Source organism: Mustela erminea, chromosome 3 (assembly GCF_009829155.1).
Source record: "Mustela erminea isolate mMusErm1 chromosome 3, mMusErm1.Pri, whole genome shotgun sequence".
NCBI classification, from domain to species: domain Eukaryota; kingdom Metazoa; phylum Chordata; class Mammalia; order Carnivora; family Mustelidae; genus Mustela; species Mustela erminea.
This window is the reverse complement of record NC_045616.1, coordinates 10,685,375-10,711,357: the sequence shown is the minus strand read 5'-3', so window position 1 is coordinate 10,711,357 and position 25,983 is coordinate 10,685,375. Positions and strand designations below refer to the sequence as shown.

Sequence of the window (25,983 nt, the reverse complement as noted above, 5' to 3'; positions counted from 1 at the left end):
TGGATATACCACAGTTAGCTTCATCATTCACCTTTCAATAGACATTTGAGCTGTTTGCACTTTAGGGCTATTTTTTTTTTAATTTTCAGCATAACAGTATTCATTATTTTTGCACCACACCCAGTGATCCATGCAATCTGTGTCCTCTCTAATACCCACCACCTGGTACCCCAACCTTCCACCCCCACGCCCCTTCAAAACCCTCATATTGTTTTCCAGAGTCCATAGTCTCTCATGGTTCACCTCCCCTTCCAATTTCCCCCAACTCCCTTCTCCTCTCTAACTCCCCATGTCCTCCATGCTATTTGTTATGCTCCACAAATAAGTGAAACCATATGATAACTGACTCTCTCTGCTTGACTTATTTCACTCAGCATCATCTCTTCCAGTCCAATCCATGTTTCTACAAAAGTTAGGTAATCATCCTTTCTGATGTAGGCACAATACTCCATAGTGTATATGGACCACATCTTCTTTATCCATTCATCCATTGAAGGGTGTCTTGGTTCTTTCCACAGTTTGGCGACCGTGGCCATTGCTGCTATAAACATTGAGGTACAGATGGCCCTTCTTTTCACGACATCCGTATCTTTAGGGTAAATACCCAGTAGTGCAATGGCAGGATCATAGGTAAGTTCTATTTTTAATTTCTTGAGGAATAACACACTGTTCTTCAAAGAGGCTGCACCAACTTGCATTCCCACCAAGAGTGGAAGAGGGTTCCCCTTTCTCCACATCCTTTAGGGCTATTATGAAGGAAACTGCAGTGAATGTTTGTATGCAAGTCTTTTCTGCTTTCACTCTTTTGAGTAAATGCAACAGAGTTAAATTACTGGATCATACAGTAAGTGTTTCTGTACCTTTAAAATAGACTATCAGACAATATTCTAAGGTGTTCACACTATTTTGCATACCCACCAACAATGCATGAGATCTCCAGTTGTTCCCCATCCTGGCCAAAACTTAGTAAATGGATCACAGGTTTTTTTTTTTTTTTTAATGCTTTCTATTGGGTATATAGTGGTATCTCAGTGTAGTTTTCATTGGCATTTTCCTGAAGACTAAGATATAGGACATCATTTCATGTAATAATTACACATTTCCTTTGTGAAGTAAACTTTTGTGCATTTTTTTACATGCCAATCTAGGGAATTATATGAGTTATTTCCATATTTTGAATATATAGGTCCTTTTTCATATGTATATGTGAAAATATTTCCTCTAAATCTGTCTTTTCATTTTCTTCAGTACCCGCTTTTGAGGAATAAAAATTTTTAGTTATGATAAAGTCTAACTGAACAAGACTTCTCTTTCATAGCTTATATGTCTGTGCCTTAAATAAGAAATATTTGAGTATTTGAAAGTTCCACAGATAGTATCCTATTTTTCTTCTGTGCTAAGCCTATGATAGATTGGATTTCATTTTTGTGTATGGTATAAAGTTAGAGGTTTATTGTTTATCTGTACAGATATCCAGTTGTTGCAATATCAATGACTGTGTAGATTTTTTTTTTTTTCCGATTCAGAAAATAGGGCCTGTTTTCCTTCTGGAAACTTTTTCCAAAACCAGCTCACCATATCTGTATAGGTCTACTGAACTCCATTCTCCTCTATCACTCTATATGTCTATTCTTGACAATAACATCTTATTTCCTGACTGAACTTTCTAGTAAGATGTTCATGGTTTTTTGTTGATATTGAAACTGTTTATTGCATGTTCCATTTGATCATTGCTAATATGTAGAAATGTAGTTGAGACTTTTTTTTATTGACCTTTAATCCTTGATCTTTCTAAATTCACTTGTTAGTTTTCTTTAAAGAATGCTTTTAGCTTTAATGTAGATTTCTCAGAGTATTCTATGTACACATTCATTTCCTTTATAAATAAAGTAAGTTTTACTTCTTCCATTCTGACCTGTTCAATTTTCCTTTTCTTTTCTTACTTTAATGTACTACCTAGAACCTCCAGTATATTGTTTAATGGAATCGGTATGAAGAGACTTAACTCTTTTGGTTCCTCAGTTTAGATAGGAAAATAATCTTTTACCATCACATATGATGTTAGCTGGCTATAGAGTCTTTCTGTAGATGTCCGTTATTAAATGAGGAATTGTCTTTTTAGTTTTGTAGTGTTTTGTCTGGAATGGGTGTTGAACTTTGACAAATACTTGTCTTGCAACTTTGGAATTATCATATGTTCTTGCTGCTCTCTTTTTTTTAAAATATTAATATAGTAATTAGAATGATTTTTTTAAATAAACTTTTAGGGACGCCTGGGTGGCTCAGTGGGTTAAAGCCTCTCCCTTTGGCTCAGGTCATTATCCCAGGGTCCTGGGATCGAGCCCCACATCAGGCTCTCTGCTCATTGGGGTGTCTTCTTCCCCCTCTCTCTCTGCCTACCTCTCTACCTACTTGTGATCTCTCTGTGCCAAACAAATAAATAAAAAATAAAAATAAATGTTTATTTTTTTAAATGTTTGTTTTAGAATAGATTCATATATACAGGAAAGTTGCAGAACGTTTGTAGAATTTCTGAGTACTATCTACCAATGTATCTTATAAACATCTTAAAATACTGAAACATAATTGTCAGAACTAATGAACCAGCATCAATTCATTGTTATTGACTGAAGGCTTTAATTACCAGATTTTTACCTAATGTCCTTTTTCTATCTCTAGATCTCATCCCATGTACAATATTACATTCAGTAATTATGTCTTCCTTAAGCTCCTCTAGAGTATGACAGCTGTTCAGACCTTTCCTATTTTTCATGACCAAGACAATTTTGAGACATTTAGTGGACTGTCCTTCATTTGGGTTTTCCTGATGTTTCCTTACATTAGAACAGGGTTATGTGTGGCTTTATTAAGTATTTTCAGTCCATACACGTTGGGGATAGGGTTGCAGTTTTCCTGTCCTGTCTTTGTCTGGTCTTGGCACCAGGATAACGGTGGACTCATAACTGAGCTGGGGGGTGTTTCCTCCTCTTTCCAGAAGGGTATATAGGGAAGTCCAGTATTTCCTCCTAAAATGCTTCATTGAATTCACTAGAAAAGTGATCTAGTATTTGAGGGGTTTCTTTCCTGGAACGGTTTTGGAATTATGATTTTAATTATTTAACAGAAATAAAACACTCTTTCTTCAGTTAGTGTTGGTAACTAGTTTAGTTCAAGGAATGTGCTAACTTCATCCCAGTTGTTAACTTAATCACCATAAAGTTATTCATAATATTTTTTATGAATTTAGTATATGTATGAACTGGCATTTTAGTTATTTATTTTATTTATTCTTTTATTTTGGATATCAGTAATTTCTGAATTCTTTTTTTCTTCCTAGATCAGTTACAGATGAATCAGTTTCATTTATTATTATTAGTTCTTTTCAAAGAAATAGCTTTTGGTTTTTTTAGTTTTGTAGCTTTTCACCATTGTGTGTTCATTTTCTATTTCATCAATAATTTTGTTTGTTTGTTTAAGGATTTTTAAGGATTTATTCTAGTAAAATTATGGACAGTAAAGTACTCATATTTAAAATATGCAGTTTGATGAATTTTTATGCATTATGTCCATGAACCCACCACAACAATCAAGGTAATGAACATTTTCATAAATCCAAAAGTTTCCCCATGTGCCTTTTTGATTCATTCTTTCCTGCTGCCCTACCAACCTGTCCTCAGGTGATCAGTGATCTGTTTGGGGTCACTATAGATTAGTTTGCATTTCTAAGAATTTCATATAAATATGCCATGTTAACTTTTTATTGTTGAGCAGTATTTTACAGTGTGGGTATACCACAATTTGATTATCCATTTTACCTACTGGTAGGGCTTTTGACAATTTTGAGATTAAAAATAAAGCTTCTCTTTACATTCATATAGAGTATTTGTGTGTAATTTTACACCATATGTTTTTATTTTTTGTAGAATTTAAGTTTCAAGGCTAGAAAAAAAAGTAATGAAATTTATGAATTTGCTTTTTCAGACTTAAGAATTAATCATTTTGTGGGTAGTCTATTTAATTTTGTTAACAATAAGCTGTTTCTTTTTTGTCTTCCCAAAACTTGTGCAGTATTTAATTTGTGGAGACATACCCAAGGGATACTGGCTCTGCAAGGAAACAAGAAAATTAGTTTTAAGCTTGCACCTCGCTTCTACATCCTATTATCACAACCAGCTTTTGATGACTGGGTGAGCTGAAGCTTCTCCCTACTGTCATATTGCTCTGGGATGTGTGTGATCCTCTATTTATTCATAAACATCCCAACCAGAATCAATGTGAGCATTTCATTAACAAAAATGTCACCACACCAGACCATTGTAAAAGTATATAAATACTTTTCTGAGATTAAGAAAGAAATACTTTGACTTTTGGCTGTCTTTCCTCTTTCTATGAAACGAACATTTTGAAATAAAACAATAAATGCAAAAATCTATGTAACACAGGAGAATGTGCACTGGACTTGTAGTGTATATACACTATATATATATATATATATATATATATATATATATATATATACAGTTTTGATGTTAGTCGTATATCCAGTTATTTCTGTGATATTTTATAGTTTACAAACCTGTATTAGTGGAAATTTAAACTGAAATCTAGTATATTTTCAGCTACTAATAACTTCTACAAAGGCAAGATTTATAATCACATATTTCTGTTAAGTTGTTATGTGGTACTAAAGATGTCATTACTTTGAAAAGAACAGCCACCAAGTCCTGGATGTCAGGATAAGAACTTTGAAAGGATTCAGACACCTCAGTTACAGAAGTCTCCTTTACGGTAGATGCCATCAAGCTGTGTTACCTCTCCCAGCTTAAAGAACACTGTGCAGGATCGGGGGTGGGAAATGCCTTGTGGATGTGGTCATCTTTTGTCCTACAGACCTTTCCCAGAGTCAAAACCTGGGACAATTGTGAAATCACAGAGAGTGTCAGATTCCTTCATAGCCATCTTCCCCTGGAACTGAAGCAACAACTGCACTATTTAGTATCTGTGACTTGTGAATTTTCAGTCTCCAAGTTGCAATTCTCTATTTTAACTATTTTACTTTAAACTGATCATTACTTTTTATACAAATATGTATATATACAATTTTCCTTATGTTTTGTTGTATAAAAATACAATTTAGGAGCACTGGCTTGGATCAGTCATTAGGTATATGCCTTCAGCTCTGGTCATGATCTCAGGGTCTTGCGATGGAGCCCAGTATTGGGGTCCCAACACTACAGGTAGCCTGGTTCTCGTTATTCCACTACCCCTGCTTGGATTCCCTCTCTCACTGTGTGTCTCTTTTTCAAATGAATAAAATCTTTAAAAAATAAATAAACAATTCATTATGTTCTAATACATGAATGTTAGTTAGAGTCATAAATTAATTTATCCTTTGCCCTGTTAAAACATACCGTTGTGTTCACATTGTAAGTAAATATAACCATGGAAGTGAGAGTTTTTCCCTACACTCAAGATTCATGACATACATGTTTTCTGAATTCAAATAGTTTCATCTTGGTGTGCCAATCATGTGACTGTCCATAGAGGCACAGAATTAAATGAACCCACATGTAACTCTGAAATACAATTCTCTAAGTTTGTGGATGATGCCAAGCTTTCTGACAGCAAGTAAGATTGTGATATAAGCCTGGAAAGCAGACGTGGCAAGGAACTCCAGAAGGATGATGAGTGCCTTCTATAACACTTCTGAAAATGACAGATATCAAGCCATAAAAACCACCCATTTCCAAAGTAATCAGCCTAACATCATTTTTGTCACTATTAATTAATACTTACTGTGATGATTATTTTTATTGGCCAACTTGACTGTTCACAAGGTGCCAAGATTAAACATCTCTAGGTGTGTCTGTGAGGTACTTCTGGATGAGATTGCCATTTATATCACTGGATTTAATAAGACAGATGGCTCTCCTCAATGTGGGTATGCATCAGTCCATCTCTTGAGGAACTTCACAGAGCAGAGTGAAGGGAGGAGAAATTTGCCCCTTTTCCTCCTCCCTCACTGTTGAGCTGGGACATGTCATCTCATCTTGCCTCAGGAAGAGATGGGAGTAAACTGAACTACCAGCTTTCCTGGGTCTTCAACTTACACATTGAAATTCACAGGACTGTCATTGGTCTCCTTCTCTGGAGAACCCTGACTAAAGCAGTTACCTAAAATTTACCTAATGGCAGCAGTAAACATAACATGCAATGGCAGATGTAGAAAGCAGATATTCTTCTCTCCAAGGAAGAAAATTACCTCTTAGGAGAAAAATCTCTCAAATATGCTTTTCTCAGCTAGTTATATGGAACTCAAACCTATTCTCTCCTATACCGGTGTTATAAATAGGAACAAAAGCATCTATAATCTAGTTGAAAAAAGAAATAGAGTTGGGAGATCTGGTACAAATTCTATCTTTACTGCTTACTATATGTGGCCATGGCAGGGTTCAGTCCCTTCTTCTGTAGAAATAAGTTAATAATATTTACCTCATATACTTGATCTGTATTATATATAGTAAGGTATTCACTTAAAGAGGTTTTAAGTTACCTTTTATTATCCCGTAAATTATAAACAAAGATGATTACTTGGAAGCATAGTGCTATGGGCTGATGCCTATGTTCCACTTAAATTCATATGCTGAAGGCCTAATTTCCAGTGCATGGTATTAGGAGGCAGGGGACTTTGGGAGTTGATTTACCTTTGGATGAGGTCATGAAAGTGAGGCCCCCTAGGATGAGATTAGTGCCCTTATAAGAAGAAAACAGAGTTATCTAGTTCCATCTCCACCTATCTCTCTCTCTTCTACGTTCCCTATTCTCCTCCCACTCCCATGGAGACACAGAAGAAGATGGCCAAAGACAAGCTAAAGGAACCCTCAACCAGAAACTGAACTGGCTGTCACCCAGACAATAGGCATCCCCAGCCACAAGAACCTTAAGACATCAAACTCCGATGTTTGAACCACCCTATTTAGGGTATTTTGTTATGGCAGCCTTAGCTGAATGAGACAGATATTATCCACTCTTTTGCATGTCAGTTTTCCCTTATCAAATTCAAATAAATAAAACTCTTTTTTATTGCTTAACATCTCCTTTTACCTGCTCAAAGATAACTAATTCGCTTCTGTACCTAAAAGTACAGAGTATACATTCTTCTTCTGGCCCTTAAGAACCTACTTGTGAACTATACAAGATATGGATTCTGACCACCATTTTACAGACAAAGAAACAAAGTACACTCACAAGTGTGGAGATCACACCAGAGAGAACAGAGGCCATTTCTGATTAATCTGATTCTGATTTTGATCATATCAGACTCCTCTGAGACAAAACAAATAATATCCCTGATTTTATCAGGTCACTTTTTGAATAACACAAGAAAATAATTCAGGAAAGTATTTTTTTAACCACAGGCATAGTATTTTCTCAGTATTATAGAGTAAAACTAAAGCTTACTCAACAAGATATTTCCTTCAAACCCCAGCATAAGACACAACATGTGGCCAAAGGTGGCTCTCGGGGGTGTCGTGCCATGAGCTGCTATAAACAGATTTAGACCCAGAGAATGCAGAAAGAAGAGACAGAATGAAGTGGTCAACAACCACTGCTACATGTTAATATGTTGCAACTATTTTAAAATCCCATTGCTCCATTTGACTTTCTGTGCCTTAAAGTTTTTCTTCCCTATCCCAACAACCAACTTATTCAAGGAGTTTTCAAGTACTATGGGAAAGCAAAGGGTGAGAGTGCCTGAGTATGACACAAATGATCCCAAACCAAAATTACTCTAATACATGCTTCCATTTCATTCTATAATAATTGTTCTATCCAAACGTGGATATCCTCAAGGAAACCTTATGCAGAAGGAGTAGTCCAGGATTCTCTACAGAATGCATTATCCAGAAGCATTATCTATATGCTCCTATTATATTTTAGATCCACATTTTTAGAAATTATGAGACAAATCTATTGTGCATTATTCTGAGTATAAGTGATAGAAAATCCTGGATTTCTAGAAATAAATTGTCTGCCTCGTGAATAAATGTTGATGAACCAGTCAAGTGATTCTGCTTCAGGTGAAAATACTAAATGTGGCTATAAAATAAAGATAATAACTTCTTTTTAAAAAATATTTAATTTATGTTTTTGACAAAGAGAGATCACAAGTAGGCAGAGAGGCAGACAGAGAGAGAGAGGAGGAAGCAGGCTCCCCACCAAGGAGAGAGCCCAATGTGGGGCTCAATCCCAGGACCCTGGGATCATGACCTGAGTTGAAGGCAGAGGCTTTAACCCTCTGAGCCACCCAGGGGCCCCAAAGATAATAACTTCTTAATACAGCCTCTACATACTGGCTCCTCAAACACATAATGTCCTTTTCTACCACATGATCTTTGAATAATTGCACCTACTGCTTGAAATCTTTTTACAGCATTTTTTTACCCATGAATGAGTAAGGCCTCACATAAAAGGGGCCTTCCTTGAAACCTTAATGACAGAGGGGTGTAGCTCCATATCCATGTTTGCTTTTTTAATAATAGTTATCACTATTTGTTAATACTTGTTAATATTGCATTTGTCCTTTCTCTCAGCCTCTGCTGTCCACTCCAGTATCCAATAGATACCTGTGGCAACTTAAATTTAAATTCAAATAAATCATAATCAAGTAGAACTACAGAAAATAATGATGAATTAGATTTTATCAAAATTGAGAATTCTGTTCCTTAAAAAAGACTGTTAAAAGAATAAAATTGCCAGCCACATAATGGGAGAAAATATTTGTAGATCACTTATATGATAAAGAACTTGAATCAGAATATACAAATAATGCTCAAAATAATATAAAAACTAAAAATCCAACAAATTTTAGGCACATTCTTTGAGTGAGAACTTCACTCAACATAACACACGGATGATAAACACATAAAAAGATGCTCACCATCACTAGTCATTAGGAATAGGCAAATCAAAGCCATAGTAAAATACCATATTATTTCCTCTAAGATGGCTATAATCCAAAAGACAGTAAGTGTGGATTAAGATGTGGGGAAATTGGACTCTTATACTATTGTTGGTAAGAAAGTAAAACCACTTTGGAAAACAACTGGATAATTTCTTCAAAAGTTAAATTTACACATAAATATGACCCAGCCATTCAACCCCTAAGTGTGTACCCAAAAGAAATTAAAGCGTAGGTCCATAAAAAGACATACATGAATGTTCACAGCAACTTTATCTGTAGTAGCCAAAATCTGAAATCAACCTGAATATCCACTAATAGGTGAATGGATAAACAAACTGTGGCTTCTCTGCATAATGGAATACTACCAAGCAATGAAAGGAACCACTGATAGATGCAAAAACATGAATGAATTCTAAAATAATTATATTGAACTAAAGATGTTAGAATAAATAGTATTATTCTATTTGTACATAATTCTTGAAAAGGCAAAATAATCTACAGTGACATAAAACAGATGAGTGGTTGCCTAGGAATGGGGACAAAATCAAGTGATTCACAAGGGACACAAACTTTGGGAAATTATAAGCATGATCATTCTCTTGAATATGTTGGTTTCATCAGTATATACATGTGCCAAATCTTACAAATTTAACAACCTCAAATATGTACAGTTTCCTGTATGTCAATTATACCTCAGTGAAGCTGTTCCCAATGTTTTTGTTCCTCAGTTATACGAGCCACAGGTCAAACGCTCAATAGCCACATGTAGCTAGTGGCTATCAGACTGGGCATTGTAGATAAAGATCAGTACCATCAGTACAGAAAGATCTAGTCCACAGCAATGCTCTAAAGCATGGGGTGAGGAAACTACACACCAGGGACATGCTGCCCATTCTTCTAAACCCAGTTTTATTGGAACACACTTATGCCCAGTCATTTACATACTGTCAGTGGCTGTTACAGGGCTACCAGAGCAAAGTGGGTGGTTGTAATAAAGACCTTATGGTCTAAAAGCCTAGATTATTTACTATTTGGCCCTTTAAGAAAAGATTTGCTGATTCTGGTCTAAATCAAACACTCTGAACACAGGCTACATCTGTCCTATTCACTGTTGTATAACCCAAGCAATGTTTATGGAGTGCTTCATGTGCGCACTGTCCTAAGCACTAGAGAGGCAGCCCTCGACAATACAGAAAATAAAATCCCAATTCTCACAGTTTCCACAATCTGGTAAAGTATTCAGTTCACATAAGAAGTACATAAGAAAAGAGGCAAGGATGAATGCTAAGATGAAAATCAAACAGAGGTATGGAGCATGAGCACATTCCACTTAGTGTCAGGACAGGCCTGTGAGATGATCATCATCTGAACATGAGAGAGTCAACACTGCAAACACCTGTGGCAGTAGCCAAGGGAAGAGCAACACCCAATACCTCAAAATAGAAATGAATCAGTAGACCTGATGAGTGAAAAGGAAGGCCCATGTGCCACACAAGGTGGCAAAGGTAGGTAAGAAGGGAGAAATAGAGTAGGCTAAGAAAAGGTGTCTGATTTTATCTAAGTATGATGGAAAGCCACTATAGCACTTGATGTGTGAAAAGGAAGGCCCATGTGCCACACAAGGTGGCAAAGGTAGGTAAGAAGGGAGAAATAGAGTAGGCTAAGAAAAGGTGTCTGATTTTTATCTAAGTATGATGGAAAGCCACTATAGCACTTTAAGGAAGGGAGCAGTGTGATCAGTGTACATTTTTACAGAACACTCTGGTGCTATTAAGTGGAAACTGGGCCAGGCAAGAGCAAGAAAGATGTTAGACAACTTAGGGAGTTTCTGGAAAGGTACAAGTGAGAGACGGTGATGGTCTAGATTGGTCTACAGTGGCAGCAGTGCAAAGGAAGTGGAGAAATTAAAATTATGTTGTGAAGTAATCGTTGACTGGCCTTTCTGATGGTTGTGGTAGATCAAGGAAATGAGGGAGTTAAAAATGAATCCCATATTTTAGCTCGAACAAATGGGACAACAGTATGAACCACAAATATGGGAGAAACTACAAATAGTAGGAGCTAATACTTACTGAGTGCTTATTATATGACAGTATTCACTCCATTTCATGGTTAATGCTCCCAACAATCTTGAATATATAGGTAGTACTGTTATGTTCATTTTAGAAATAGGGAACTGAAGGTGAAGGTCAGAAAAATATGACCAACACAGTGAAAACTTGAACCTGGGTCACCGCACTCCAAATTTCACCATATTGTATGCAATTGCCTCCTTAACAGTAATTTTGGGGAATATGAACTGCATTAGAGGTAATGGTGGTACCCCTGGATTAACAGTCTCTCAAGACGACTAGCTTGAAAGATGCTATTGTTTTGTTTTTTCTATTAAAAATCACCTTGTTTTCATGAAATAGAAGAAGTAATTGTCATCTATGCACTTTTCAAAGCACTTTCTGCAGCATTATAGCTTTGATGCCCATTTTACAAAAGAGGTAACTGAAAGAAGTCAAGTGTTTTCCTTATGCTCATCAAGATAGTAACAGAAATGTAGCTAAAAGCCAGATGAACTGACTCCATATAATGATCTGGCCAATAAACTTATCTTTAAAAATTCAGACCACTCAGAAAAAGAAAACACGATTTATATCACTACCCAAAATACAGATACGTATTGAAATGGAGAAAAAGAAGTAAAACAAAACTGTTCTCACCATTACTTATTTGTTAGGATTTTTTTTTCTATTAAAATTTTATAATTTTGATAGTCACTGGCAATTTAAACATTGATCTAGACCTTGGTAATTAACACTACAACACATAGTACAATCACAATGTAGGCTTTTTAAGAAACAAGCCTCATGACTTGCGACTTTGTAAGTCAAGACTCACAAAAACTACGAAATGCCAAAAAAGGAAGATGGAACATAAAGATGAATCTGTTGAGAATTTGGTTTACCTGAAGACTAGTGTCCATAAGAGTATAAATGGCAATGATTGCATGAACTACAGTTTGGAAAAAATCTTTATTATGATTACTTTCTATTCCTAATATGGAGACCTGGGATCAAGGCATGGTTGCTAATATTTATAATGGTGAAGGTGCACGTTTATGGAAAAAATATTAAAAACAATAGAAAAAAATTTTTTCAATCTCGTCTTTTCCCAAAGGTTAGTAAAAAGCAGCATAATCCCTACATTAGCAAAATCTATTCTGTTTTAAATGAAAGAAAGGAATAGAAATAGAAATAGAAAAGAGAGACAGACTGGTGATAATATGACAGCCCATTATGAGGTGTAATGAAAGACAGCATCTTAAGGACAATGGCTTAAGATAGGAGGCAATGTTTCATTTACTGGATAAGTACTACTTGATAAATGGTCAAGCCTCTCAAATATCCTTTGCCAGTATGCTTAATTTCCCTTAGTAAAGGAAGAAAACTGCCCAGGAGTATCAGTCTTTCATTTACCTTCCTGAATGTGGCCCTAGCTTGGTGAATTCTCTCTCTCTTTCCCTCCCTCTATCTCTCCTTCTCTCTCTCTCTCTCACCACCCCTCTCAAACACACACGCACACACACACACACACACACCTATCCCTGCATCTCATCTCAGAAGAGGAAAAGCCACAAAGACACACCACAGCCTCAATACATCAGAGGCTGTCCAGAACTTAGGCCCATACATCACCAAGGGCACAGCCACCCCTAGGTTCCTCTGGGACATGGCCAAGATCCTGGGGAATGCCCTTTCTCTTCCATACTCAGAGCTCCATCTCACCTCTCCTCAAATGACCTCTTGCCAATCCAGGATCCTGGTGTGTAGACTCAGGAAAGGCTGTGAGGTTTGGACCTTCAATAGGATTTCACAGCCCCTCCAGGTTCTGATGATAGAAATGCAGTGCCTCCAGACGTTACTTAGGCAAGTGTTCAGTGATCCCTGAATCACAGTTTGTTTCCAGAGAAACTGGAGGGGTACCACCAGGACAAAGGGGAAAAAAAAAAAAGCCCAAATAGCATAAGGTCTTGGGGAAAGGGTGGAGGAGGAATGGACAAGGCCAGAAAGCCCCAATTGTTGCCCACACACAGCCCAGCTGCAAAGGCCTTGGTTCTAGGCCATGTGCACTTGCTCAGGGCACCCTTTCCCAGACGCCAGGCCAGTATGAACCAGCAAGCCACAGGGCCTCCCTGTGCACATGGATAGAACACTCCAAGTTGTCTCTTGTGCCCCACCCCCTGATAGGGCACATGCGCACCACCCCATGCCCCACATTCTTGTACCTCTTTTTGTACCATACACGAAAATAAATTAAAAATAGATGAAGGACCCAAATGTAAGACATTTAACCATAAATACACTAGAGGAGAGTAGAGGCATTATTTCCCTTAAATCAGCTATAGTAATATTTAGCTTAGAATGCAAAAGCACTAACAGTAACACAACTCTTTAAACAAACAAAAAAAAAAGTTCATGAAAATATAAAATTTTCCTCTAATAAACATCATTAGAGAATTTAAAAAGAAGTCATATACTTCAGTGGAGATATGTATATATAGGACTTTAGGATTAGGACTTTTATCCAGAACATGTAAAACTAGTACCAATCAATAATAAAAGAAAACCAACCCAAATTTAAAACATGCAAAAGATTTGGTGTCATCATTCATTTGGTGTGTCTACTTAACTGGGCCATTGGGTGCCCAACTGTTTGGTCAGACCATATTCTAGATATTTCTGTGAAGGTGTGTTTGGATGAGAATAACATTGAAATCTGTAGACTGACTAAAACAAATTACCCTTCCTAATGTGGATGGACCACCTTCAATCCATACAGACATCCCAAACGGAGATGAAGCTTTACATGTTCTGGATACAAGTCAAGTTATGACGTTTGTTGACTGACAAGTATGGCGGACAAGTAACACCACTGAGAGAAAAGGAGGTTCTGATTGAGATTCTCTCCCTTTTCCCATGCCTCCCAACTCACACTCTCTTATATGGGTTCTTTCTCTGAAATAAATAAATCTTTTAATAAATAATTAAATAAATAAGTAAAATAGGCTGGTACTGTTTGTACAACCTAGCAGATTAGAGAATTAGGAAGTAAGTAAGACCATAGCTTTTATGGATGCATCATACACACACACACACACACACACACACACACATGATATCACTTTAATGGATGCATATGTATATACATATCATATATATATCATATGATATGATACATATGTATGTATATATATTATGCATCCATTAAAGCTATACCATATGTGTATCATATGATATGATATATATACATATATGCATCATATATATACATATATACACACATATACACCTATGATATAGCTTTAATGGATGCATATGTATAAACATATACATATGTATATCATATCATATGATACATATATATGTATATATATGATGCATCCATTAAAGCTATATCATAGGTGTATCATATGCTATATATATATGCATCCATTAAAGCTATGGTATATGTATACACATATGTATATGTATATGTATACATATAAGACCCTATCTTACACACACACGCACACATATGTATGTATATATATGTGCATATGTACATAGCTTTAATGGGTATATGATGTATCTTACTTGTATCTTACTTACATATATATATATGTACATACATACATAGCTTTAATGGATACATCATATATATATGATGTATCCTTTACATCATTACATACACACACATATATATATGTTTATATATATATGTATGTATGTAAAGCTCTGAAGTCAAAGTAGAATGTTTTTATTTGGCAGAGAAAAAAATAGACTTTTTAAGAGCACAGAACTATTGGAGACATACAATCAGATCAGTCTATGTCAAAAAGACTATATTAAGACAGTTGGAGCCAGTCAGCTTATTCTGCTATGAATTACGTTCCTCAGTCCACCCACAGTTCGGGAAAAGCCTGTTTTTGAAATTGTATTATGTTGAGCCCCTCAATTGTATGCTCTTTTAGGACATTAAGCTATTTTTCCTGCAACAGATTTCTTTCCTTAAGAAATGTGACCATGTTAGTTACACAAGATATTCTGAACAATTTTTACAAGATACTGGAAAGGAGGTTTGAAGAGCTTGGGTGTGTTATTTCTCCCCCATAGGATATTGCTACCTGATGCAATTAAAGACCTAATATTTTCCTACCTCTCAGTCATACATAAGTCCTTCACATACCTCTTAGAGATTTGGTAAAGCAGTATTTGGTAGCACACAATTTATAATTTTTTTCTCTTTACCTTCCCTTTCTTTTTTTCTTGGTCCCTACTCCCTCCCCTTTATCTCTCTGTCTACCTCCTCTCTGTCTCTCTCTCTCTCTCCTTCCCTTCACCTCTCTCTCTACTTTTTTCCCAAACCATAGACCTGTGTGTTTGAAGGTTAGTGAGTTGAGGATGACAGTTAATGAAATGTGGTTGTGTGGTCCATGGAGACTCTCACCTCTAATTATGTAAATGAGACAAAAGAAAAATGTGTAAATGTGTCAGCAATATAATACTTAAAATCAGAATTCCCACATATTTCTCTACTTGTAGTTCATTAGCATTTGGGCAGCATTTTAATATTTTGTTAAGCTAAGCCCTGCTGCTGCTCTCACCAAGATAACATAAAAATGCAGTATCAGCTGTAATTTTATATTGTCTCATCTTGCTATTCCACTATAGAGCAACAGTATGCCCATAGCAACACAGTCTGTGATACACTGGATATAACTTTACTTGTTGTTTTCTTTCTACAAACATCATTTTCTCACCTTGTCCTTGGACCCAGGGTAGATGGTGCCTAATAATTCCTGCTAACCAAAAGACATAAAAGATGGCCCATGGCTCTAATGCAGCTATCACATATACCTCAGAAATCTAATATGTGTCAAACTTCCCTGCCACACACCATCTGACCTGAAAGCGCCAGCTGTTAAGCAATGTTACATGCTTAAAGCACATGTCTGTAAAATTCAATTGCCCAAAAAAACCCACTAAACATTCATGTACACTTTATTCCCTTCCATTCCTTGCTGAATACTCAAGCATTTCTGCATATCAACATAATCATTCTCGTTTCTCATCACTCTCTCTTCCAGCTCTGTTCTGAGTTACGGCATCCTTCAGCAATTTAACATTGAAGTATGCTATAATGGAAGCTCTGGAAACAGCTTTCAGGACCTTCAATATCAGCTCACACAGAAAAGATAAGGTCTCACGTGTAATTTACAGGGGATTGAATTCTTACTGTTTCACTCTTATTTGCATAGTTTCTAGTTTACAAAGCCTTTCTGCATGCCTTGGATAAGATGAATGAAGGATCATTTCTCCTCTCCCCACTCCTCTGTCCTCTCTGGAACACATCCAGTGACCGTCATAATGCTCAGAGAGTCAGGAAACTCCAAAATTAACCTAAGGCTCTCTCCTTAGGGCAAAGATTCAGGGAAACTTATGTATGAACTAAATTGAAGAGAACAACAACTATCACTTCTCTTATTCTTTACATCATTCAATGTGCTTTTATCTACATCTCATAGATGCCAAACCAACAAACACTTGAGGTAAGTGTTAAATTTATCTGAAGTTCAGAGTTAAATTTAATTTAACTATAAAATTTAAATTAGCTATAAAAGTTCCCTTCAAATGGCCACTTTATGAAATGATTTTGTTAGCCCACCCTAGGCACGAAAGGAATGAAGTGAACAGATTCAAGTTTAATTGCTATTTAAGTGTTCCTTACACAGAGACAGATATACTTACAAAGCTAAAAATCCTAGACCGGTTGACTCACTGAATCAACCAATCAACATTTGGTAATCTAGAAAATTAGATCAATTTCACCATTAACTAAAAATGTTATAATTAGCACACACACACACACACACACACACACACAAACACACACACTACTATTGCTGCTAAACAAAATTAACATGTCCTTAAACTGGTTATAAACTAATGTTTAGCTCATTTGTGATTTGGGATTATCTACATTTGGATCTATCACTTGATAATATAAAATTTACTATTTGCCTAATGAACGTTAAAAAAATCTTATGTTTTTAAATTTTCAGAGGAGCATCTATGAATTTTTTTCATCCACAATTCTATGATTCTTACAGGGCATACCTAGCATTCCATTTAGGAAACTAAATACTCAATTCAAAGCTTGGTATAGGTTTCTGTCCATAGTCTACTACCTCAGAGTGTGAGTTCATAACACAGTATAATAAAATCAGGACATGAATTATGAAAAGATATGTTGGTCTGTAACAGAAAAATAAAGCCTATATTCATTGATTTGCTCACCCCTGAAGCAATTTGACAGTCTTAAAGATGAATAGGAAGAAGGAGGAGGAGGAGGAAGAGGAAGAGAAGGTGAAGAAAGGAAGGAAGAAGAAAATAAAAATAAAGAGAAATGAAAGGACAAGTAAGGAACTATCTGAACAGGCAGATAAATCAAAGCTTATATACCTGTTTTGTCTTGTTTCATTTTCCTCAGGAAAAATTTGTTACCAGGCTAAGAAATTAAGTAGAACAATAATATTTAGTTATTTTGTGAGGATCTCAACTCTTTCTGCCCTTTTCCAATTTCTTTGTCTTCTGAAGTCCATCCAGAACAGTAAGCTCTGTAGTCACCAAGTTCAGTTCTGATCTTGAATAAAAATTGCCAAGGGCATATTTACTAGATCCTTAAATTGGGTGAAGTGAAACTCTTAGTAATTCAGATACTACACTTGATCTTAGCCAAAAGGCCGAGAAGCGATCTTAGTAATTCAGACTTCTCTGTACAGCGTGTTTTCAAGAAAAGGTGAAGAGGGGATGACAATAGATAGAATCTGATTAAATTAATAATTAAATGTACACACACACACACACACAGTGCTAAAACCTGGCACACAGGAAAGCCCATGATTGGTGGAATCATATAGGCCTGAATTGAATCCCAGCAGTATAATATCTTTGGGAAAATTATTTCATCTTTTAATACTTAAATTGTGTTTTTAAATCTGGGGATAGGAAGCCACGGAATTATTATAAGAATTAAATGAGAAAATTAAATATAAAGGCATTTGAAGTCTTACTACTGCGATTAGATTTCTGAGAAGTTATTTAATGTTGCATAACCACAGAATGCCCTTTTTTAAAAACAGGAATCATAATAAAGGCTCTCTCATGGGCTTATTATTAAGACTAAATGAGATAATGTATAAGGACTTGGTTCAGTGTTTTTAAGTCATAGTATCAGTTGGGCTGGGCATAAATCTTGAGCCACTTTTTCTCTCAAAACTTTGTAAATATTAGTGTGTTTTCTTCTACCTGTGGAGTAGCGTGAAAAGAGCCTCAACCCTTATCAACATGTAATTTGCTTTTTTTTAAGGTTTTATTTCTTTAGAGTAATTTTACGTTCATGATAAAATTCAGAAGAAAATAGAGATTTTATTCATATACTCTCTACCCTCCAACATATAGAAACTCCCCCATTATCAACATCACTCACCAAAATAGTATATTTTCTCTTCTTACCAAAGATTAACCTATATAATATAATCACACAAAGTCCAAAGTTCGCCTAAGGGTTCACTGTCAATGTTGTACATAAAATGGGTCTAGACAAGTGAAGAATGACATATATCCAACCGTACAATATCCTGTAGGCTGTTTTAACTGCCCTAAAAATCCTCTGTGATTTTCCTATTCATCCCTTTTCCCCCACCCTCACTGGCAATCACTGATCTTTTTATCATATCCCTAGTTCTGAATTTTCTAGATATCATATAGTTGGATCATATAGTATGTAGCTTTCTTAGATTGGCTTTTCACTTAGTAATATGCATTTAAGTTCCTCAATGTCTTTTCATGGCCTGATAGCTCATTATAGTTAGTGCTAAGTAGTACTCCATTGGTTGCACCGGTTTGTTTTCCCATTTAAAATGCAGGATGCATTGGTTGCTGTCAAGGTTTGGCAGTTATGCATAAAGTGGCTGTAAATGTCAGCATGCAAGATTTTATGTGGACATATAGTTTCAACCCCTTTAAGTAAATACCAAGGCACACAATTACTGGATCCAATGATAAGTATAATTAATTTTGTAAGAAAACACCAGATTGTCTCCCAAAGTGGCTATGTCATGTTGAACCGCCCCCTCCACAATGAATGAGAGTTCCAGTTGTTCTATATTCTTTTCAGCAATTGTTACTATTCCACATTTCGGCCAATCTAATAGGTGTGTTGTATGGTCTCATTGTTTTAGTTTACATTACCCTGATGACATATGATGTGAAGCATATTTTCTTATGCATATTTTCTATCTCTGTATCTTCTTTGATAGGTGTATTTAAAGTCACGGGTCCCATTTATTAGTCATTTTATTCTCTTACTGTTGAGTTGTAAGTGTTCTTTATATGTTTTGGATAACAGTCTTCTATCAGTTGTGTCTTTTGAAAAAATTTTATTTCAAACTTTGAGTTTTCTTCACATTCTATTGGTATTGTTTTTGTCAAAGCCCAAGTTTTTAATTTATCATTTTTTAAAATGGATCATGTGTTTGATGTTGTATCTAAAAACGCATCCCCATTCACAAAGTCATCCAGATTTTCTCCAATGTCATGTTCTAGGAATTTCATAGATTTGCATTTGACATTTAGGTCCACAATCCATTTTGAGCTATTTTTTGTGAAGGATGTAAGCTCTGTGTCTAGATTTATTTATTTATTTATTTATTTATTTATTTGTTTATTTATTTTGGTGGGGGCCGGTGGCTGGGGGACCTATATATGTTCAGTTGTTCCAACACCATTTGCTAATGAAACTATCTTTGCTCCAGTATATTGCTTTTGTACTTTGATCAAAGATCAGTTGACTGTATTCATGAGGGTCTGTTTCTGGGATCTGTATTCTGTTCCATTATTATTACTTATTTATTGATTGATCTTTATAGTAAGTCTCAAAACAGGTAACATAAGTCTTCCAACTTTATTTTTCACTTTCAGTATTGTGTTGGGTCTTCTGGCTATTTTGCCTCTCTGTGTAAACTTTAGAATAAGTTTATCAATATTCATAAAATAACTTGCTGGGATTTTGATTGGGATTGTACTGAATCTGTAGATCAAGTTGGGGATAATTAACACCTTGACAATATTGACTTCCTATCAATTAATAAGGAATATCACTCAATTTAGTTATGTCCCCTTTAATATCAATTAACAAAATTTTACAGTTTTCCTCATATGGATCTTGAATATGTTTTGATATACCTAAGTATTTCATTTTTCTTTGGATGGTAATGGAAATGTTACTGTGTTTCTAGTTTCAAATTCCACAGGTTCATTGTTGGGACATAAGAAAGCAATTGACTTTTGTGTATTAACTGTGTATTCTACACCCTTGTTATAATTACTTATTGGGTCCAGTAGTAAGCTGACTGATTTTTTTCAATGTTCTACATAGATGACAGTGTCACTTGAAAAGAAAGGAAGAAAGAAAGAGAGAAAGAAGGAAAAATTATGTCTTCCTTCCAATTTGTATACATTTTTTCTTTCATAATTTTATTAATTTGGGCCTTCTCTCTCTCTCTCTCTCTCTCTCTCTCTCTCTCTTTTGATTAGTTTGTCCAATGGTTCATTGATCTTATTGATTCTTTAAAAAAAAAACAGCTTTTAGTTTCATTGATGTGTTCTACTGTATCTCACGTTTCTGTCTCATTGATCTCTGCTCTAATCTTGATTATTTACCTTCTTGTGTGTGGAGTTTTAATTCAATGTTGATTCTCCAGTTCCTGAAGGTGTAGAGACAGCTGGTATATTCTGGATTTTTAAATTTTTTGATGGTGGCTGGGTTGGCTCTGTATTTTTCCCTTAGGACTGCCTTTGCTGTATCCCATAGGTTTTGGATTGAAGTGTCTTCATTCTCATTGGTTTCCATGAATTCTTTAAGTCCTTTGATTCCTTTGATTTTTTTTTAGATCTCCTGGTTGATCTAAGAATTCTTAAGCAAGGTGGTCTTTAGCTTCCAGGTATTTGAATTCCTTCCAATTTTTCCTTGTGATTGAGCTCCTGTTCCAAAGCATTGTAATCTGAGAATATGCAGGGAATAATCTCAATCTTTTGGTACCGTTTGAACCCTGATTGTGACCCAGTATATGGTCTATTCTGGGAAAGGTTCCGTGTGAACTTGAGAAGAATGAGTATTCTGTTTTTTTTTTTTTTTTTTTTAGGGTAGAATGTTCTGTATATATCAAGAAGTCCATCTGGTCCAATGTGTCATTCAATGCTCTTGTTTCTTTATCGATTTTCTGCTTGAGTAATCTGTGTATTATGAGTGGAATGTTAAGATCCCCTATTATTAATGTGTTCCTATCAATATGACTCTTTATCTTGATTAACAGTTGTCTTATGTAATTGGCTGTTCCCATATTTGGGGCATAACTATTTACAATTGTTATATCTTCTTGGTGGATAGTCCCTTTAAGAATTATGTGCTGTCCTTCTGTATCTCTGATTACAGTCTTCAGTTTAAAATCTAATTTATCTGATATGAAAATCACTACCCCAGTCTTCTTTTGAGGCCCATTGTCATGAAAGATGCTTCTCCATCCCTTCACTTTCAGTCTGGATGTATCCCTAGGTTCAAAATGGGTCTCTTGTAGACAACATATGGATGGGTCCTGTCGTTTTATTCAATCTGCAACCCTGTGTTGTTTTATGGGCACATTTAAGCCATTCACACTGACAGTGATTATTGGGAAATACGTTTTTATTGACATTGTGTTACCTGTGAATTCTTTGTTTATATTGATTGTCTGCATAAATTTCTGTCCAATGATATTCTTGTTTTTTTTTTTCCTCTTTTATGGAACTCCCCTTAGAATTTCTTGTAGTGCCACGTTGGTGGTCACATACTCTTTTAAACCTTGCTGGTCTTTGGGAACTCTTTATCTCTGCATCCATTTTGAATGCCAGTCTTGCTGGATAAACTATACTTGGCTACATGTTTTTCTCATTTAGTGCCTTGAATACATCTTGCCAGCCCTTTCTGGTTTGCCAGGTTTCTCTAGACAGGTCTGACATTATGCTGATGGGGCTTCCTCTGTACCTAAGGAATATCTTCTCCCTAGCATCTTTAAAGAATTCTTGCCTAAAATTATGGTTCTTCATTTTTACAATCAAGTGTCTTGGGGTCTTTTTAGATTCCATAATTTTGGGGACACACCTTTCTGCCTCTAGGACATGAACACTGCTTCCATTTACCAGATGAAAAATTTTCATGGAGAATTTTTTTCACCTATTTCCTCTACTCTTTTTTCTTTCTCCTCCCCATCAAGGATTCCATAATTCTGACATTGAAAAGTTTCATGGCATCCTTTATTTTCCCAATTCTGTTTTCATGGCTTCTAACCTCTTTGTTCTAAGACTTCCTCCTGGTCCTTTGTCTCTATCAGTTTGTCCTCCAGATCACTAATTCTATCTTCTGCTTCCGTTACCCTAGCTGCTAGAGATTTTAGATTATTTTGGAAGTCATTGAGAGTGTGCTTAATGTCACCCCAGGTGGTTTTCACTTCCGCTGTAATCAATTCCATTTTGTCATTAAAGACTTTCTCCAACCTGGCCATTGCCTGGATAACTGTGAGCCTTAATTCACTTTCCATCATACTGTTTATGTCCACTTCCAATAGTTATGATGGAGAGGGACCAGTCTCTGAATGTTTCCTCTCCTGGACATTCCTCCTCCTAGTCATGTTGGTGAGATATGGATGAAGGGATGTGTACCTGAATGTATCAACCATGGTGCAGACAAGATGCACTCTGGAATGCTTCTGAGCAATCAGGAGACCCCACCAAAAAGAGAGAAAAGGGAAAAAGGAGAGAGAGGAAGTGAGAGAGAGACAGAGAAAGAGAGAAAGAGGAAAAAAAGGGGAAAAAAAAGAGAAGACCCAGAGCGAATGGGCCCCAAAGGTAAGATTTATAAACTATACAAACAAAAATGGTCAAAAGTAAATGCCAGAAAGAAAAAAAGAAAGAACCCAGCCAAAATGAACCCCATGTATAAGATTTATATACTACCAGAGAAAAAAACAAAGACACAAAAACACTGATAGAAGAAAAAAATAAGAGGATGGTTATAATTCTCAGTGTGGGCAAGTAAGGATATTTTAATTCTCCCTGGATGTATCTTGATATCTTTGTTAAAGGACTCATTTCCTGAGATAAAGGGGGATTAAACTGGTTTATATAGAGGGTTAGCATTTACTGGGTAAAGGGGATTACCTCAAATCTTATCTCTATATGATTATTAAAAAATAATAATAAAATAAAATAATAAAATGATAAAGAAAATAATTAGAAAAGGAAAAGAAAAACACAGGTATATACATTAAAAAAAAGTTCAAGTTAAAAGGTTATTATGGAATTTGTTGTACTGAATATCTCATAGTGATGGTAAATAGGTTAAAATTACATAAAAATATTTAAAAGAATGAGAATAGTGGGAATGAATTAAAAGTAAAAGTTGTATCTATGAAGTATTGGTGATTGTCCTCTTGCTTTTTGTTTATATGTTTTTTGTTTTGTTTTGTCTTGGCTGGCTATCTGGAAGAGGAGATATGCTGCATATGCCTTTGCCTCAGTTGTCTGGGCAGGTCTGGACCACAGAGAGATCCCAACCAGAGATAGCACACTGAGGTTTTCATGCTGGCCTGGGCTGGGAATATTCAGAGACACCACATCCTAGAGAGCACTGACTAGCCCCTGCATGGACCTCTCTCAGGAGAGGGTGTGGAGCACGACTGAGACCCTGGTCACGCAGAGTGTGTGCAGAGCGTAAAAGGTTTTGGTGCTGGAGAGTGCTCCCTGGAATCCACACCACACTCTCTCATGTGTGCTGCCATCCAGACGCTCTCACATGTGCCTGCGGCTTAGGGACTAAGACCTGGCTTCTTCCCTGCACTCTCTCTGACTCAGCACCAGCGGTGGCCACCCTGGATCCATGGGCTTAAGCCCCTGTCCCTAACTGCCCAATTCCACCAATTTCCCCTTAAGATCTTTTGCTCTTTTTCGAGTGCTTTCAACCAGACCCCAAGTTAATGCAGGTCCACAAATACAGGGCATTCTCGTATTGGGGTATTACTTTCCAATGGGATACTTCTGGTGGCTCCCTCCCCCTTTTACTTATCTTCCAATATCAACCTGATGTTCCCACTTCACTTTACCTGTTCACGGGCATCTTCATCCCCCGTAGAAATCCAGAAGTATAAAATTCTCATATCAGGCTGATTTCATGGATGATCTGAGTGCTTTGGTAGATAATCAGCTCACTTTAGGGGACCAGTTGAAACAGCACCTCCTACTTCTCCGCCATCTTTCCTCCCAAGCAACCGATTTCTGTGTATTGATATTGTATCCTGCCATGTTGCTGAAATGCTGTGTGAGTTCAAGTTATTTAGGGGTGGAGTCTTTTGTGTTTTCCACATAAAATATATTGTCCTATGCAAAGAGGGACAGTTTGTCTTCTTTGCTATTGTCCGAATGCTGAGGCTAGGACTTCTAGTACTATCTTGAACAAAATTAGTGAGAATGGGCATCCATGTCATATTCCTGACCTTAATGGGAAAGCTCTCAGTTTTTCCCCATTCAGAATATTTGTGGTGGACTTTTCATAGATGACTTTTATTATATGAGATTTGTTCCCTCTATCCCTATATTTTGAGGAGTTTTAATCAACCATTGGATCCTATGGGCTAGTATCTTGCTGTGTGATTTGACATTTGAATTCACCAGGGTTATTGGTCTGTAATTCTCATTTTTGATGAGGTCTTTGTCTTCTTTTGAGATCAAGATAATATTTGGTCACATAAAATGAGTTTGAAATCTTTCCTTCTGTTTCAATTTTTTGGAAACAACTTCAGCAGTATAGATTTGATTTCTTCTTTAAACATTTGGTAGAATTCCCATGGGAAGTTATCTGGCCCTGGACTCTTGTTATTTTGTTGTTGTTGTTGTTTTGTTCTGTTTTTGTTGTTGTTAAGCTTTTGATTACTGCTTCAATTTCCTTGCTGGTTATGGGTCTGTTGAGATTTTTTCTATCTTCCTGATTAAGATTTAGTAGTTTATATGTTTCTAGAGGTGTGTCCATTTCTTCCAGATGGCCCAGTTTGTGGTCATATAGTTGCTGAAAATATGTTCTAACAATTCTCTGTTTATTTTGCATTGGTCATGATCTTTCCCCTTTCCTTCCTGATTTTATTAATTTGTGTCCTTTATCTTTTCTTTAAGCTATGTCTGGCCAGAGGTTTCAATCTTATTAATTCTTTCAGAGATCAAGCTCCCACTTTGGGTGATCTGCTCTGCTGTTCTTCTAGTTAGTATTTCATTGATTTCTGCTCTAATCCTTATTCTTTATCTTATACTGCTTGGTTTCGGCTCCATGTGCTGTTGTTTCACTAGGTCCTTTAGGTGTAAGGTTAGCTTGTGCATTTTGGATTTTTCTAAATTTTTGGTACAGTCTTGGATGTTATGTAATTCCCTCTAAGGATCAGCTTTTCTGTATCCCATGGGTTTTGAAATAATGTGTTTTCATTTTCATTAGTTTCAATAAATTTTTTTAATTTCTTCTTCAATTTCCTGTTTGGTCCAATCATGCTTTAGAAGGATGCTTTTTAAACTCTAAGTATTTGAATTCCTTCCAAATTTTTTCCTCTGATTGGGTTCCAATTTCAAAGCATTAATGTCTGAATAAAAACAGGGTAAAATCTCAATATATTTATATTGGTGAAGAACTGATTTGTGACCCAGTATTTGATCTATTTTGGATAAACTCCTATTTGCAACTCAGAAGAATGGATATTCTTTTGTTTTAGGATTAAATTTTCTCTTTATATCTTAGAAATCCATCTGTTCCAGAGTGTCATTCAAAGCTCTTGTTTCTTTTTGATTCATCTTCTGCTTGGATGATCTGTCCATCGCTTTGAGTGGAGTGTTGAATTTCCTAATATAAATGTATGA

The 25,983-nt window shown here is 36.0% G+C and overlaps 2 pseudogenes; one reads left to right on the top strand and one right to left on the bottom strand.

Moving 5' to 3' along the window:
• The window catches only part of LOC116585808, a 54,207-nt pseudogene that overhangs the window by 3,083 nt on the left and 25,141 nt on the right, over positions 1–25,983 (top strand).
• Positions 17,601–17,750, bottom strand: LOC116587292 (annotated as a pseudogene).